The sequence below is a fragment of the Zalophus californianus genome, chromosome 16, assembly GCF_009762305.2.
Source record: "Zalophus californianus isolate mZalCal1 chromosome 16, mZalCal1.pri.v2, whole genome shotgun sequence".
Taxonomy (NCBI): domain Eukaryota; kingdom Metazoa; phylum Chordata; class Mammalia; order Carnivora; family Otariidae; genus Zalophus; species Zalophus californianus.
Genome location: NC_045610.1, coordinates 27,095,295 through 27,114,230, shown reverse-complemented (window position 1 = coordinate 27,114,230; position 18,936 = coordinate 27,095,295). Strand labels below are relative to the sequence as shown.

Genomic DNA, 18,936 nt, shown 5'->3' with positions numbered 1-18,936 from the left:
CGGGGCCAGCATCTCCATGGTTGTGCTGTCTCAGTCACTGCTGTAAACAACAGGCCCCATGATAGCTCCTCAGCTGAGGCTGGTTTAAAGAGGTGCGATGCGGAATCACGAGGGAAAGACAGGCCCATAAATCTCTGCCTGAGCACGCTGAGAGTTCCGGGAGCTTGAGCAGCTCTAGGCTCCAGCCGACTATTCCCCTCACCCTCCGTCTTGCATTAGCAAGCATTTCTTCTAAGGTTGCCCCAAACCCACCAGATTAGGAGCTGAGGAAAGACAGAAAAAACACCTACCCAAGGCTGTCCAGATGACAGAATGTCTCTAAAAATAGATGCCTCCCATTTCTCAAGTGACTGGAGACCCCACCATCTTGAGTATTAGGAAGTATCATTTAGAGGTCATGCTAAGAGGACTGGCTCCCTCCATGCTGCATATGAGCAGAAGCCGTGAGAAGCTAACCAGAGCCTTGGGTTGTATCTCCAACTGGCTTGGGTGGGTTGGGAAGTTCAGTTTCACAGAGGACCCCTCATTCCCTCATTGGTACTGTTGATGAGCATGGTAACTGGCAAAGACAGAGGTGAGCTCATCACATTTGGCAATTCCCTATTGTTTCTCTTCTGGAGAACAAACATACTTCACTGGCTTTTTTCTGAGGCCAATTTTCTTACCCAAATCTTTCCCTGGGGCCTTTGGACTGAAATTAGAAAGGAGCTATAAGTCAGCAGGAATGCCCTTCATTCTGAATTACACAGCAATTCTTCATGGACCTGCCCATTCCCTTCCTCTAGGCACATACTAGTCAATCATCAATCAATAAGAGAATTTCTCAAATATCTACTGCATATTCAGAACTGGGCATTTAGACACATGGTTTAAGTTTCAGGTTCTTCCAGCAGATGACGTGTGGGCTAAGAAAGGGATTGGAGGGCAGGTAAGCAGCTGAGTAACCCCCAAATTTGCTTTTTGGGAAGCAGTTTCTGTGCAGTTCTTTGGAATTGATTCTGGGCAGCTGTTAAATTGCAAAACTCACTGCCAGTTATCAATAGCTAAAGTGGCATCGGAGAGCTTCTGATGGTAAAAATAGGAGCAGGTAACAGATGAGAAAATAGCTTTGCATTTGAGGAGAGAAGATGGGAACATATTGTCTCACTCTGCTGTGTTGTGGGTTTCCACTGTTAGCTTGGGTTCTTTCTCTCCCAGAACTGGCCAGCAAAACCTACTTGGTGTGACCTCCAGCAAAAAGTCCACCAGGGAGCTGGGCAGGATGAGATCAAAGTTTTGTGTTAGCAGCAGGAGGAGATCCGTGCTGGGTTTAGGGTATCCTGGTTCTCACTGCGCTCAGAGTCACATTGAACAGCCGACACCAGAGTTTTCAATAAAACTTGTTGAATTTTAAATGTACCATTATGTACCAAATCTACTATATGTAGCAAATGTCAGTTGATCTGGTAATTCATTTGTCCCCAAACTTCAAATTTACAAACAATGGTTTTTGGAGCCTTGATGGTAAATGTTTACCTTAAAACAAACAAACAAACAAACAAAAAAACGGAAGCAGGAAAAAGTGCCCTGGTGAGTGAAACCAAAAGCAAGTGGCAGACAATCATTTGCTAGACTGACCGTTTGTTTTGAAAAATGCTCCCAACCCCAGCCTTGACATTGGGAAGTTTGGAACACCATAACAGACTTCCTGTCTAGTATTTCCCTAGATTTCCTGGAATCCAATTTGAAGTACCGTTTCCCCTGTGTCACTGAGGAGTTAAACTTTGGCTGGGCTCTCCTGATGACTAATAGGTACCGTGTGGCTCTGAGATCAGCGAGAAACTGACAGTCGGTGTGGGAAGTGTGAGGTGTCAGTGCTCTTGAAATGCCTTTCATGGGCATGGTGAACAAGCACAAGGATGTTTGCCACCTAGTGCCCCTGATTGTGTGATTTTAACGTGAATTCTTGTTTCTTCCTGTGAATTTTGCATGATTTTAAATGGAGATCTCCGACTTCCTTTGGAGCTTGATATTACCATAGTGTGAGAGTTATTCCGTGGAGAATGATACTTTTAGACAGCTAATTCCTCTACTTTGAAAAATAACCCATTTTGATTGAAAACAAGGCAGAATCAAATGACCTAACCAAATCATAGCTGACAAGGGTTACGGAGATTTGGTCTTCCTACTCTAGCTGTTTTCATCCTTGTGAAAGGAGCCCAATTAGCATAACACTCTTGGCTTCTCTCCACCCCCTCATTCTTCCCTGGGAAGGAGGAGTGGTTTCCTATGACTGGTGAGTCTGCAAGGAGAAACTGTGTCTTACACTATCTTCTCTTCCTTTCTTCTTGGGAGTCAACACTGCTCCTCTAGGGTGAGAAGGGAAGGCCCTTCTGGCCCACCTGCCTGTCACTGAGTGACCACGTCTGTCTAATTCTGAGCCTGAGTATTGGGAAGATCATTTGTTTGACAGTATCAGCCACATTCTCTAATATCAGCTTTATTAGTAATAAAGGTTATTTTTGCCCCTCATCTAGCTTACAACAGCCCTCTATTTCAGTTCAGAACTCGGAGAGAAGTGGGGGGACTGCTATGTCGGGGTCTCTACAAAGACCCCAACATATTTACTGGGAGACTTCCTGGTGGCTAGAAAAAGCCTTGGGTTGAGGTGAGACCCTGGCTTCTAGGTCCATGTCACTACTTTCCTGTAGAACACTGGGTCATGATCCCAGATCATGATCCCAGGGTCCTGGGATCAAGTCCCACCTTGGGCTTCTTGCTCAGCGGGGAGGCTGCTTCTCCCTCTCCCCCTGCTCCCCACCCCCTGCTTGTGCTCACTCGCTCTCTCAAATAAGTAAATAAAAATCTTAAAAAAAAAAAAAAAAAAAAAGGAACACCAGGTTCTTCAGTAGTCAAAGGAGTAAAGGGAGTTTATAGAACGTGTCCCTCCCAGCTGGCACGTATCCATTCAACACTTATTTATTGAATGCCTACTGTGTGCCAGGGGGTACAACGATCAAGATAGATATGGTCTCTGTTGTCACAGCTTGTCGTCTAACTAGGGCATATCAGTGAGAAAGTTTAATGTTCCAAGTGAAGTAAAACAACCTCAAACAGGCTTAACCCACAAAGAGAATTTATTGGCTCACTGGGGCTCCAGACACAATTTAATCCAGTACTCAAACAACAGGGATCCATTTCTTGGTTCTGCTTCTTCTGGGTGGATTCATTCTTTTGACACCACATGATGCAACCCGTCCTCTCTCCTGCCAGCTTCAGGCTTTTCACTATGGCCACAGCGGAAGTAAGGTGCACAATTTACCAGGCCAAGAAGAGTCCAAGTCCCAACATTCCTTGCAGACTCCCAAGGTCCACTCAGATTACACCATTTTAGGTCACGGGCCGTCCCTAAAGCCACGACTGGGTTCAGTGTGAGAGGATACATGGATGAGCTGATAGCCAGTGGAACTCATCCCTAGATGAAAGACAGTTGGGCCCTTCCCACGTGGCTCGGAAATCTGGAGACCTATTAGGAAGAGAGAAGGGGCAGCCACCAATAATTGTCCGTGGCAGAAGGAAAAGACAGCAAATAAAATGATAATTCTGCTCTGAGGGAACAATTTAACCTGCAGAAAACATAGACATTCATTACTACCTGGTGAGTCAAGCACAGGTCAAGCACAGGTCTGGGAATCCAGAGATTTGGGTTCCAGATTCTGTGCAGGATCCCTATATACAACAGACCTGTAGGAAAGTTCTGGAGGTTAGTAGACTTTCCTTTTTGATCAGGCCCGTCAGGAACAGCCCTTGGGTTGGCCCTGTGATTCCTTTTCTCTTTTTGGCATGGAGGGTGACATATGTCTGAGAGGAATGCTAAACGGATCACTGAGGTGCTGTCCACAAAGTAGCTGTCACTACATAAACCCAAGCTATCTGTTGTCATGTGCTTGTTACTCTTTTAGTCTTAAGGACATTCAACCAGTGGTTTAGGGGCTAAACATTAACCACACTAGGGTAGATCAGCACTACGGGAGCTATGAGCCGTGAAGATACACAGGCCTTCAGTGTTCTAAGTTCAAAAGATCTATGTGAAACAAGATATAATCCAAGTGAACTGAAAATGGACAGAAATGCAGTCAGACATGCAGGGTAGGGAGGGTGCTTCGGCTCAGTACCAGAGCTAGTTCTCAAGAGGTATGCGTGTTTGCCAAGCAACTCAAAAGTACCAGTGGGGCCTGGGCAATCCTTTCGATCTTCATTCAGCAAACATTTGGGTACCTTCTTTACAAGAGGTACAGTAGGAACACATACACAGCAATGAGGTTGCCCCTTATATCCTTCTTAGAAAAAGAAAGGATCTCCATTTATAAATAGGTAAATTATCCTGAGTCCAGATTATTATATGTAATATCATATATGTTATATGAACTAAAGGTCTATCACACCAGAGCCAGAAGGTAAAATTAGTGTCATTTGGGGGTGGAAGTTGGAGAAAGAGTGGGCCACGAGTGAATCCTGCTTTAAGGCATAAACAAATACATAGGAATAAATTGAAAGATTATAATTACACAGCGGTATTTTTTGGTCTCCCAAATAAATACGACCCAGTCCCCTAAACACCCTATGGCAGCAGTTTATTTGCATCTTTCTCACTGCTCTTATTCTGACTTCTATCACAGTCAGTTGTTTATTTATTCAATTATTCAATCAGTCCCTCATTGAACATTTATGGCAGGCTTGATAGGCACCAAGTACTGTGTCAAAGGCCAAGATACAAAACAGAGTGAGACATGGTCGTTGTATTCTAGGAGCTCAACCCAAGAGGGGAGGAGGCATAGAAAAAAATAATTATAATACAACATGGGAGGTGCTCACAGAAGCATGCACTGAGTGCTCTGAGGTGAAGTCTTCACAAAGGAGATGATATTTGATTTGATCTAAAGATAATAGGAGTTTTCTAGGCTGAAATTTTAGAGCATCTGGAAAGTCCCTGCAGGAGGAGCCAGCATGGTGTGCTGAGGAAATGCTAAGGAGTTTGGTCTGGAAGGATCTTAAGGTATGTAGGGAGAGTGTCAGAAGAGGAGTGGGGTAAAAGGTAAGTCACGTAGAGCTTTGTAGCTCTTGATGTGGGCTTTGGACTTTATTTTATAGATAAAAGGGATTTGTTGAAGGACTAAGTAAAGGAAGGACAATATTAGATTTGGACTTTAGAAAGACATTCTAGCAGCAGTCTGCAGGAAGGGTTATCCTGGGGAAGGATTGGAGGCAAAGAAAGCAGCAAGAAGCTTATTTCAATAATCTAGATGAGAAGTGATAAGCCGTGATAGTTGAAAAAGATGGAACAGAATGGGTTCAGGAAGACTTGAGAGATTGAATCAGTAAGACTTGATAATTGATTGATGGGATGACGTCAGAAAGGAAAAAATTAAGAATGACTTAGGAATCAATAGCCTGGGTAGATAAGGAAATGAGGGTTCCATTAACCAGAGTAGCTAGTAGAAGAAGAACAGGTTTGGGAGGAAAGATAAGGACATACTGCCTTTAAGATGTGTGCATGACATTCACGTGGGCAAGCTCCGTGGCTGTTAGAAACATCTGTCTAGAGTTGACAGGAGAAACGGAGGCTAGAGGTTGACCAGGGGATAGGTGGGTGCTGAGACCATGAAATTAAATAGCACAGACCAGGCCACTAAAGGGCAAAGATTTTGAGGGCAGGAGGAGTTTGATCATCCCTACAGCCCCTGGTATAGTACTTTGCATAATGCATGCAGAAACTATGAAAAATGCTCAGATACATGCATAAATATACCAATTTGGAAGTTGCTAGTAACACCTAGATGCCCAGAGACCTCCAATTTGGAGTCTTTGCAATTTTACAGACTTACTTGAGGGCCGAACTGGCAATAAGAAGAATGCAAGCAGCATACTAATATTCAAAGAGATTCTAGCCTTCCACTAAATTCCATTTAAAAAACTACTGTTATCACCATGTGTATTTCTTTGCATTTGGTCTTCCAGAGGATACTATAAAATGAGGAAGCTGGGGTAATACAGCTTATCAGAATTAGGGGAGTTTAGTTGCAGTTGCTGGAACACAGAAATTGGTGTCAGTGTGTTTGACCTTTCGGAAAGTCATTCTGAGGGCAGCTTCATGGTGTTTTAGGAACTAAGCAATGTCTTCTTCAAATGTCACACAATGTTACAATTCTTTTGCATTTGCTCATTCTTCCAGCAAACATCGTTTGAGCACTTCGTATGTTCTAGACACTGTGCTAGGGACAAAGGACATCTTCCCACCCCTCAAAGAGCTCACAGTCCAATACAATTAAAACATACTGTGAAGTATTATGATAGAGGTAAGCACTGTGTGCAGTTGAAGGCAGAGAAAGACAACCCAGCACAGAGGGGAGGAAATGAGGGTGGCAACATGGTTAGAGAAGTCTTTTCAGAAGAGACAATGCCTGAGCCAGGTGATACAAGGAGGGGATGAGGTTCCAGATCAAGAAGAGAGCAACTGTAAAGGCAAGGAAGAATAGAATTCATTGTGGCTGGACATGGAGGGGAAATGGCAAGAGAGGAGCTAGGACAGGTGGAGAGGGACCTCATCAGGCCCTGATAAGCCCTTCCTATGGAGTCTGAACTTTTAGCCTGAAAACAATGGATAGTCGCTGAAGGATTCTTATAGAGGACTTCAGAATTTTTGTGCTTTTAGTTTTTGTCTTATTTTCCATTCTCCCTCCTTCTGTCTCTCTGTTTTGACAGTTTGTCTTCCTTCCTTCCTTCCTTCCTCTCTCCCTCTCTCCCTCCCTCCCTCCTTTCCTTCCTTTCTTCTTCCTTTCTCCTTCTTTCCTGTGAGCATGATTTTGGAAATTGCAGCTGATCTGGCCTATACCTAAAGGGCAAGTGATTTATTTATGTTTTGTCCATGCTTGGGCTGAAGAAAAAGAAGGGATTGTAGATCCCAGAGACCTGAATTTTGGTGGTAGTAATAAGCAAAGTGAGAGAATCCCAGAAATAATTAATACCACCCAGAGGCTCTCCTTTACTCAAACCTGGAGATGCTTATGTTCAGTTTTGAGGAGGGGGGCGTTACCTCCAAGGTGTGGACAGGAATCTTAACTGGAGAGAGATCGACACTCTTGCTACTTAAAATGGGGTCCCTTTAGATAAGTGGAATTTCAAGCTTCAACCCAAACTTACTAAATCAGAATCTGCATTTTTAACAAGATGCCTAGGTGATTCCCATACACATTCAAGTTTGAAAAGCCCTGATCTACAATATAGGAAAACTGCTTAGCTGGTAAATCTTGTGTCACCATGTTGCAATCTGTGTTGTTTTGCATGGCTGATTGATATGTAATCAGTTTGTCAACCTCTATGATTATAAATTTATGTCCCACAGTAAACTCAAATCAGGGGTTAAGCCACTTGTACTCCACTGAACATTTCCAAGAAATCTCCTTGGAGCCAATGATGTTGAGATTCTTTTAAATAAAAGATTTGCTCTCTGACTGTTGGATAAAAGATTCATTTTTCCCTTATTGTGACAAAATATACATAACACAGATTTACCATTTTAACCATTTTTAAGTGTGCAGTTCGATAGCAGTAAGTACATTCACATTGTTGTGCAACCATCACCATCATCCATCTCCAGAACTTTCTCATCTTTTTTTTTAAAGATTTTTATTATTTATTTATTTGAGAGAGAGAATGAAGGAGAGAGAGCACAAGTGGGGGAGGAGCAGAGGGAGAGGGTGAAGCAGACTCCCTGTTGAGCAGGGAGCCTGATGCGGGGCTCGATCCCAGGACTCCAGGATCATGACCTGAAACGAAGGCAGACGCTTAACCGACTGAGCCACCCAGGTGCCTCAACTTTCTCATCTTCTTAAACTGAAACTCTGTGCCCATTAAATAATAAATCCCATTGCCCCCTCTCCCCAGGCCCTGGAAACCACCATTCTACTTTCGGTCTCTATGAACTCTACTCTAGGTGCTTCATATAAATGGAATCGTACAGTATTGGTCCTTTTCATATCTTAGCATAATGTCTTCAAGGTTCATCCATGTTGTGGATGAGCGCTTGCATAATGTCTTCAAGGTTCATCCATGTTGTGGCTTGTATCAGCGTTTCCTTCCTTAAAAAAGGCTGAATGACATTCCATTGTATGTGTCTACCACATTTTCTTTTTTACCATTCATCCATCAACGACCACTTGGGTTACTTCTCTTTTAGCTATTGTGCATAATGCTTCTGTGAACATGGATGTAGAAAAATTCATTCCTATAATCAGCATTCATACCAGGCACGCAGCTCCCTCTCCCAGCATCTCCACATTATTTCCCAGAGGTGTGCCACAATAAACATAAAATTCACAGCTAATGGATGTTCTCAATGAATTTTCTTTAATGTATCAATTCTCTAGTTGACTCCTCATTAAGAAAAGGGAATTTGCTGTTGTTGGGAATGAAATGTCTGTTCAATTTAGTGTCTCTGTCTGGGAGCAAGGGCCTCCTGAATATAAACTCAGAGCCAGAGCCAAGACATTAATCTGTGAAGCTCAAGTATTGATTTGGTGACGCCATTCTCTTCCCCTGATGCTATTCCTATCAACTCAAATTATCTCTGTGAATATAAGAACCATTTTTTTTCTGGGTGCACTGGGCAGCTGGTGACAAGCTGCTTGCTGATGGGCTGTGACAGAGATGAGCAGTCAGCTGCTCCTGGGCAGTCGAGGTCCTCCCCGCCAGAGTGTTGCTGGTCAAAGGAATTTGCAGCCCTGAAGCCAAGGGGCAGACCCACAAACACTTGGACAGACTCGGGCCTCCAGCCTGATTTCAGTGACCCCCAACAGCGCTCAGAGAAGGGGAAGAGCCCCTGAACTTGTGGTGGAATTATTCTAAAGAATTATATAAAGGGCATTATCTCCTCAAATTAATCACATTTCTTTTCTGGAATCTCCAGTTGACCTGTGCGGCTCCAGGAAGCAGGTGGGAGAGCTTTCCCTCGGGCATCCAGTGGGGGCGCTCTTACACTCTCATTTCATGCCCACTGTGTTTCACCCCTGGGTCAACTCTTTGGGTTATCAGATATGTGTGTGAAGAAGAGAGGGTTACAATCACACCAGCTCATTTGGAAAATAAACAATGAAACTCTGGATTTCACTTTCTGTGCAGTCACTTTTGCTTTGAAACTAAATCTGGACGTAAAGTTGGGACCAACACAAGTTTCCAATTTTCATGTTAATTCCTGGCCCTCGAGGATGATTAACTTTATCTAGAAACCGAAAACACGGTTTGGACTAATCTTTTATGAGATCTGATTAAGAGCTTTACAGCGAAGATTTGCACCACATTAGAAAGGCTCAAGCAATTTAGGAGAATGCACATGTAAGGAATGTCCTTTTACCCGATTATAAAAAGAAGAGCTGGAAATCGCAAGAAAGGAAAGGGTAAGGACCGGCCTATTTGATCCAAGGAAAAAAGTTTGCATGTTGGTGAGCACATTTGAAGACTTCCCATGAGAACCCCTGTTGAAACCAAAAGACATAACAATGATGAGGTTACAGGCATGTGGAGTCACAGAGCATGCGATGGGTTGTAAGGATCTGAGGGAAGTCTGGGGACCTGCATAAGATCCTAAAATATCGGTAGGCCACTGCTTAGAATTTACGCTCTGCCTCCTCCTGGGTTTTATCCTGATCTCTCCACTTGAAATGCCTTCCCCTGTCCTTTTTCCTCTCCATTAATACATGCTTATCAAAGTCTCTCCACCCAACACCTCACAGACTGACACCTCTTAGCCATGATCGTTCTTTGCACCCTTTCAAAATGTGTTTTGGACGCCTGGGCGGCTCAGTCAGTTAAGCGTCTGCCTTCGGCTCAGGTCATGATCCCAGGGTCCTGGGATCGAGTCCTGCGTCGGGCTCCCTGGTCCCTGGGGTGTCTTGCTTCTCCCCCTGCCTGCCACTCCCCCTGCTCATGCTCTCTCATTCTCTCTGGCAGGTAAATAAATAAAATCTTAAAACAAAAAACAAAAAACAAAATAAAAACACCACAATGTGTATATTTTATATGTCCTAGGGCAGCCTACCTGGCATTAATGAGACATTTCTTAGTGGTCACTTTTAAGACATTTTTCACATGTGTGGTTTGTGCTCCTAAACCAGTCCCTAAGTTCTTTGAGGTAGGGACTATTTGAGGGTGTATTTCTCTAGGGTGTCCTAAAGCTCAAACTTTAATATGCATGGGCCTCAATAGAGGATCTTGCTAAAATGAAAATGCTGATTCAGCAGGAATGGGATTGGGGCTGAGATTCTGCATTTCTTTTTTTTTCAATATTTTATTTATTTATTTGACATAGAGAGAGAGAGACAGAGACAGAGTGAGCACAAGCAGGGGGAGTGGCAGACAGAGGCAGAGGGAGAAGCAGGCTCCCCACAGAGATGGGGGAGCCCAATGTGGGACTTGATCCCAGGACTCTGGGACCGTGACCTGAGCCGAAGGCAGTCGCCCAAACAACTGACCCACCGAGCCGCCCGAGATTTTGCATTTCTAAGCAGCTCCCAGGTATTGCTGCTGGTTGGAGGACCACCATTTGAGTAGCAAGACCCTAAAACACCCAGGATGGTGCCTCAACATAAACAAGTAAAACTTTATATTGGTAGTAGTTCCAACCAAATTTCTCCTGTGAGAACCTGACCCCTTCAAGTAAATCCTATCTCACGATCAAAGGTAAGTCCTCTCCCCTTGGGTCATGACACTGCCCTCTAAACTAATTGAAGCCTGAGGACATGATTCTGTTATAATGCAATTGTTTGAATTTGTGTTTAAATTGGAGCAGTCTGAGTGGTTTTACTAATGTCATTTGAGAGGACTGGTGAATTATTTGGGTGTGCATGGCCCAGCCCTGATACGCTAGGCCACTCTTGGTAAGAGCCACAGTTAATACTAGCTGATCCCATAAACGGGAGCCCACACTAGCCTGCATAGAGTGTGGAGAGTCATAACTCGCCTTCTGGATAAGGGGCCCTCACTTTTCTCCCAGATGGGTTAAGTAGGTGGAGGCAGAAACCAAGCTTACTTTTGTTGACCTGTGTCGAGTTAAGTCTCTGTTCCCTGTAAGAAGTCCTGCTCAGAGGCCAAAAGCCCCACCTTAGTTTCACCTTCAAAACTAGGAAAATCAGTCTTTGACTATACTAAGCAGACTTAAATAAATGCTTTTGAACCAGGAGGTTCAGACCAGAAGGATTGGTGGGCATGAATGAAGCTACAGAAATGTCTGACTGGTCTCATGGCCTGGCACCGATAGAAGGCCAGTCCAGCCTCTCAGGACCTCGGTTTGCTTATCAGCAAAATCAAGGTGTTGGACTGGAGGCTTCTTATCAGCGCTAAGAGTCTGTGGTTCTGATCACCATATCAGGGAAAGGCACGGGAGACAAGAATTCCACACTTGGCTCCGTAACAGCACAGTGTGACCGGGAGCCTCTTGGTGGGTTCTTCTCTTGCTGGTCTCAGCCCCAGTGCTTGTCCTAACCAGGCGCTAAGTGACCCTTTCCTAGACTATTGGGTGCCACACATCCGCCAGCCTGGTGTAGAAAGACTTGAAAAGATGTACCCTGTGCTGCCACCTAATGGCTCCAATTCTCTCAAAGCGATTCTTCAGCACCATTTGGATGTTACAGAATCTCTAGGCCCTCTATAAAACACAGTCCACCAGCGATGAGAACCTAAGGTGAGAGAACAAACATAGGGTACCTCCAAGGGCCACCTCATCACGGGAGTCAGGGACTATGACTGTAAGAACCATAACTTTTTTTTTTTTAACTTGGTGATTTCCTCCTTGTTATTTCCTGTCTGTTTCCCCGTAATGATTAACAGTAAAACTCTAAAAACAAAAAGGGCCAAGGTGTTTGTTTTCAAGGGCAGCAAGGAAGCAAGGAACTGGGGGAGACAGCACTCCAGGGGTTGGGGTAAACAACTCCAGGGGATGGAGTGGGTGGAAGGAGCTGAATAGCTGGAAGGAAAGCAGGTTGAGTCCTCAGGCTCATTTGAAAAAGGAAAGAGGGGGTGGAATAAAGTTGTGTTCTAGTGGGAATGAAGGTAACGGTCTTAATAGCATTGTCATTCTTTCCTGTTTTGTCTTCAGATGAACCAGTCTATTTTCAATCCAAGAAGATGAAGCAAATGGATAGCTGTAGACTAGTGTTCTAGTTCAAGGGCCTTTGTAGGAAATGATACTCCTAGAGTGAAGATCCCAAATACAGAAGTCTACAGAAGGGCCAGGCAGATAAGGTACCTGGCTGGGGTCTGCCATGGGTAAGACTGTCACGAGTGGGGGACCGTGGGGAACTGGGGAGCACTTACCCCATCTCGGGAGGCAACAGATGCTCAGCCCTAGGTGGTTATGGCCCTAACCAAATTGTATGCTCACATTGCCTGATCTTTCAAATCTTCAAGAGAAGCTGGAAATTTAGATTATTATGTGAAGTCTCCTTATTTTTAAATGTTGGCAGCTAATGCTACTTTTAAAACAAACAACAGCAACATTGTGTGGGCCAAATAAAACATGTCAATGAGACATATTTAGCCCAAAGGCCAACTTTTTGAAAACTGGACCTAAAGCAGTTTGCATTCTGGAATCTCAAAGCATTAAGAGGCTCCTTCTGAGGCATATGGTCTGTCAACAATAGCAAACTACAATCAAACAAGCAAATATCAGGTAAATTGGGGAAGTATTAAATGCTTTGCGTTTAGATTTGTTGGTTTGTTGATTTATCATATCCAGGTGAAAGCCTTGAATACATTCATTCAATAAATCAAGAAGCATTGATTGAGCACCTAATATATGCGAAGTAATGGTAAGTAAAACTTTTTCTGTAAAGGGCCAGATAGCAAATATTTTAGGCTTTGAGGGCCAGATCGTCTCTATCACAACTCCTCAGCTCTGCCAGTTGTAGTTACAAAGCAGCCTAAGACAATACATAAACAAGTGGTGTGGCTCTGTTCCAATAAAACTTTATTTACAACAGACAGCAGTCCAGATTTGGTCCCTTGGCTATAGTATGCCTATCTCTGATCTAGAAAATCTTAGGGAATTTGAAGCCTAATGCAACAGTTTTCTTTAAGGAAATCTACATGTTTATGCTTTGCCTATTCAGACAAGGAATTAGGGTGATATCACTATGATTTTAAGTTATATTTATAAGTAGTTTACCCCAAATATTTCTCTGTTATCATTTAGTATAATACAGGCTATCATAATTATTCTATAAACATAAACAAGTTACCATAAACATTGGAAATAATGCTGATCCAACTAAGCTACTGAAGTTAGTTTGGCAAAACTATCTGAATATGAATTTAATTTAGGATAATTTTTCAGAAGGGGAACCATTTACATGAAAGAATATTGAATAGTTGGCTGAGCTAGTTATCTTAATGGTGTGATTCAATTCCTGTTTTGATTGCATGTGAAACTGTTGTGAATAGAAACATAAAGCTGAGCACACCTGCTTCTCCCCTGAGTCCTTTGGGACTTACTACTTGGAACTTGCAAAAAGATGTTATAAAGAGAAGAAATGAAGAATATATCACTTTAAAAAAAAAGATTTTATTTATTTATTTGACAGAGAGAGACAAAGCGAGAGAAGGAACACAAGCAGGGGAGTGGGAGAGGGAGAGGCAGGCTTCCCGCGGAGCAGGGAGCCCGATGTGGGGCTCGATCCCAGGACCCCGGGATCATGACCCGAGCCGAAGGCAGTCACTTAACCAACTGAGCCACCCACGTGCCCAGAATATATCACTTTTATCTTTATATTCTCAGTGAAATAATAGTACATAGAAGATGCTCAAAAAATTTTTGCTTTATGAATGGAAGGCAACAGACTTTGGTTGGCCATGGTAACTTCTTTAGATGTCACTTTTGTGAAATATTCACTAAAGATACCTAGCTATTTACATGCCTGTAGATACTGTGTTTTGGCACCCAAAAGCTATTTGTAGCTCCCTTCTTCTTCACTTTCTTCTACTGTAGACTGCCTTGCAGGGAAAGGGACCATGATGTTCCAATTCTGGCCAACAAGATAGAAACATAAGGATCTGCTTGGGGCTTTTGAGAACATTTCCTGATAGGGACTGATTCAGTTTGACCTCTTATCCCTTCCCTCTTCTTCCCGACACGGATACAGTACCTTAGAATTTCAGTAGCCATCTTAGAATGGGACAAAAGCGACAGACTAAGGATGGTGGAGTAGAAAGAAAGAAGAAGCCTTGATGACATCATTGAGCAGCTTCATTAGCCCTGAACTGACCACATTTGGCTTTATTACATGAGAAGAGATTTAGTCCCCGTGGGGTAAAGCCATTGTTTGGCCTTCTATGACTTGCAACCCAACCCAATTCTATCTATTTGGGGGCTACTTAGAGTTTCCTTCTATTCTTTTTTTTTTTTTTTAAAGATTTTATTTATTTATTTGACAGAGAGAGACACAGCGAGAGAGGGAACACAAGCAGGGGGAGTGGGAGAGAGAGAAGCAGGCTTCCCACGAAGCAGGGAGCCCGATGTGGGGCTCGATCCCAGGACCCTGGGATCGTGACCTGAGCCGAAGGCAGACACAACGACAGAGCCACCCAGGCGCCCTAAATTTCCTTCATTCTTATACTCCATCAACATTGCTCAGGAGATGAAATTTCCAGCATCTAATGCAGCTGTATTAATTTTCTGACTCTTCCTGTGCCACTTTGAAAAGTTGGGTTAAAGACATTTAAAATCTTGTTATAAACTCAAATAATATATGATGATCAAAATTCATTCGTATTCTTAGGAAGAAGTCCTATTACAATACATCAAGTTCAAAGAAAATGTTTTACAACATAGCTTCTAAGAGTATCAAAGGTATTGTCAACAGATTGTTTCTGAATTTGTTTTAGGTAGCAAACACTTTATGCCAACGAACTATTCAAAAAGTATTTAATAATATATGAATGTGGCCTACTTTTTAGAGTTTCATGGCCCCCAAACCATCATATTTTGTGACATATACATTAGCTTTTAAAGACCTTTCAAATCTTGGATTTTAGGAGCACCCAGTTGCCAAAATTTGGGCAATTTGGGCATCAAAAAATTAATGATGGTAATGGATTACAACACATTAAATGAAATGTAAAAAAAAATCTATGAGTTCACAGTGATTCAAAAGCATGCCAGCTAGTAAATGTAGATGAATAGGGGAGTTTGCAACTGCCAATATAGTAATTGCTTCAGTGTACCATCATTAACAGATGCTAAAGCTATTGAGTGAAAGGTTGTTAGGGAACAAGATAATCACATGGCTTCAAAGTAGCATCTCAGAGATCAGTTAATAATTCCAAAAGGAAAATGTATCTTTACCATGGTGAGACCTGGTAGACATACTCTTTAACCAAGCAATCAAACTTTGGCATCACCAATGGTAAGACAATGGGCAGCCTTCTGATCTTACACACTAAGGGGTACACAACACCCCCTATGCAGAATTCTTTCCTGAATCTAAACAAGGAAATAGTCAAGCAAATCCAGAATTTAGAAAAAACCTGTAAGACAACTAGCTTAAAGTGTCATGGAAACCACCAAAAGGCAGAGATTTTTCTTGGCTAAGAGGGAGTAAGCAGATAACAACCAAATGCAATGTGTAAATCTTCATTAGACTCCACTTAGAGGAGAAAAAAGTCTGCTTATGAAAGACATTTTTAAGATCTTAAAAAAAAAAAAAAGAGGGACCCCTGGGTGGCTTAGTCCATTAAGCATCTGACTTTGGCTCAGGTCATGATCCCAGGGTCCTGGGATCAAATCCCGCACCTGGCTCCTTGCTCAGCAGGGAGCCTGCCTCTCCTGCCTGCCGCTCCCCCTGCTTGTGCTCTCTCTCTCTCTCCCTCTGACAAATAAATAAATAAAATATTTTTTTTTAAAAAAGACAATTTTAAGACCATTGGAGAAATTTGAATATAGAGAATATATTCAATTGTATTATTGAATTAATGTTAATTTTCTTAGGTGTGTTAGTAGTGGTATTGTGGTTATTTATTAGAATGTTTTTTTCTAGAAGATCCATATTTTAGGCATTTAAGGGTAAAGTGTCATGATGACTGCATCCTACTTTTTTTTTTTTTAAGATTTTATTTTTAGGGGCACCTGGGTGGCTCAGATGGTTAAATACCTGCCTTCGGCTAAGGTCACGATCTCCATGTCCTGGGATCGAGCCCCATGTCGGACTCCCAGATCAGCGGGGATTCTGCTTCTCCCTCTTCCTCTGCCTCTCCCTCTCCTTGTGGTCTGTGTGTGTGTGTGTGTCTCTCTCTCTCAAATGAACAAATAAACTCTTTCAAGAAAAAATTTATCTTTAAGTAATCTCTACACTCATCATGGAACTCGAACTTACAGCCCTGAGATCAAAAGTTGGGGAATATTAAAGTGGAGACTTAGATACATAAATGAAAGGAGCACAAAGATTGGTTTAAGGGGTATTGAGATAATGTCCAAGTTTTCTACACTATTCTAGGATATGCTGGTTTGGTTTCACCTGGAGAATCCTGCACCTCTTTATCACACAAAGTTGTATCTCAGGCAGACTAGGCTGAATCCCAGCCAGGGTGATCACCTGTCCTGGTTTGACCAGGACGAAGGGATTTCCCAAGAATGGGACATTCAGTGCTAAAATTGGGACAGTCCTGGGCAAACTGGCTCTAAGGTCACCCTAATATTTCTACTTACCACCTATGTGACCTTGAGCAAATCATTTAGCTTCTCAGAGTCTTGGTTTCCTCATCTATAAGAAGGAGAATATATATGTGCTACAAAATGGATGAACCTTGAAAATATTGTGCTAAGTGAAAGAAGTCAGACACAAACATCATATATTATAGGATGATTCCATTTATATGAAATTTCCAGAATAGGCAAATCCATAGAAACAGACAGCAGATTAGTGCCTGCCAGGGCCTGGAGGGTTTGACTGTTAAGGGTTATGAGATTTCTTTTTGGGATGATGAAAATGTTCTAGAATTAGATAGTAGCAGTTGTACAGCCCTGTGCATATACTAAAAAAAACACTGAATTGTACATTTTAAGAGGGCAAATTTTATGGTATATGACGATATCTCAATAAAGCTGTTATTTAAATAATTGAGTAACACAATATCACCAGCAATTCCACTCTTAGGAATAGGTAAATCTATAGAGACAGAAACAAAATTAGCGGGGCACCTGGGTGCTCAGTCATTAAGCATCTGCCTTCAGCTCAGGTCATGATCCCAGATTCCTGGGATCGAGCCCCGCATCAGGCTCCCTGCTCAGCAGGAAGCCTGCTTCTCCCTCCCCCACTCCCCCTGCTTGTGTTCCTGCTCTCACTATCTGTCTCTCTGTCAAATAAATAAATAAAATCTTAAAAAAAAAAAAAAAAAAATTAGCGGTGACCTTGGGCTGGGAGGAATGGAGGAGAATGGGGAGTGACTGCTCCTGAGAATGGGGTGTCTTTTTGGTGGGATGAAAATGTTCTAAAATTGACTGTGGGAATGGTTACATATCTCTGTCAGTATGCTAAAAACTATTGAATGGTACACTTTAAGATTTTATTTATTTATTTGAGAGAGAGAGAGAGAGATCAGGAGCAGGGCAGGGGTGGGGGAGAGAGAGAGAGAGAGAGAGAGAGAGCATGAGTCGGGTGAGGGGCAGAGGCAGAGGGAGAAGCAGGCTCCCCCCTGAGCAGGGAGCCCGACGTCAGACTCCATCCCAGGACCCTGGGATCATGAACTGAGCAGAAGGCAGATGTTTAACCAACTGAGCCACTCGGGGGCCCCATTTGAATGGTATACTTTAAATGGGTGAATCGATTTGCATGGTATGTGAATTATACCTCAATAAAGCCATTAAACAGGTAATATGGTAAAAGTATTTTAGGTTAAACAAAGGAGATTATAATACCTGTGTGAGGTCTAAATGAGTCTTTGCTCTCATAATGCTCACACCCCCTCCCAAAACACACTATCACACCAAATCATCATTGTGTAGGCTTTTTTCCTTGCCCACTGAGCTGAGAACCCTTTGATAACAGAAACTTTCTAATTCACGGAGGGCCAGTTTCCTGGGCATGGAAACTACTCAGTCCCACAAGACCCTATACTCAGAAGAGCGCCACATTTGGTTTAACGCTCTGCTGTCACTGTCTTGAAAATTCTTAATATCTGAAGGAGGTGCAGGCGCCCCTCATTTCCATTTTGCACTGGGTCCGGCAAATTTTGTAGCTTACTGAATCCACCTTTGTACCCCCAGCATGTAGCACAGTACTGATGCTCAGTGGGTGTTCTCTATCCCAATCCCAGTACCCTGAGACTTTGCTCAGAACAGCTCATTGACTTTCAACACAGATTTATCCAGAGTCTATTATGTGCCAGGAAGCGTGTCAGCAGCTGGGGACACCGTGGGGAGCCAAAGCAGGCAGCAGGCAGCAGGCTGCGGCAAGGGCCCGGCTCAGAAAGGAGGCTGTTCCCGCAGGTAAATGTGCTCACCTAACCACTTGTCCCAGACAGCAATGACAACGTTTGACTCATTTGTACTTTCAGTTCAAGAAAAACACATCACCTTGGGATCCGATTTTGCAAGTTCTGCTTATCACAGGAACTAGAAGATTCTGATGAATGAGGATGGGACTTCAGTTCTTTTCCATGGTGTGAATAAAAAGTCGACTCTGCCTTTTTTGGTCTGTCCCATTGACATCTATCGTTAAAGAGATCTGTCAGGACCTTTTAATGCCATTTAGTTCCTATGTACAAAACACTAGACTAGGCACTGCTGCTGCTGGGAAGATTGCAGCTGGATCTTTTTAAGCTTGTCACACGAGCTCTTTAGGTAGTGATTCTGGTGGGCTACAACGTCATGGCAAGTCAGCAGAGAGCCCCTTGAGTCAAGACCCTGAAATTCCT

General features: G+C 43.0%; 1 long non-coding RNA gene across 1 annotated transcript; it reads left to right on the top strand.

The window, feature by feature from the left end:
• The first annotated feature begins 9,952 nt into the window (after window positions 1-9,952).
• On the top strand, window positions 9,953-18,704 carry LOC113939379. The gene is made up of 3 exons (XR_003525211.2): window positions 9,953-12,273; window positions 12,767-12,839; window positions 18,577-18,704. It is a non-coding gene; the product is annotated as an uncharacterized LOC113939379 (long non-coding RNA).
• Window positions 18,705-18,936: the final 232 nt, after the last annotated feature.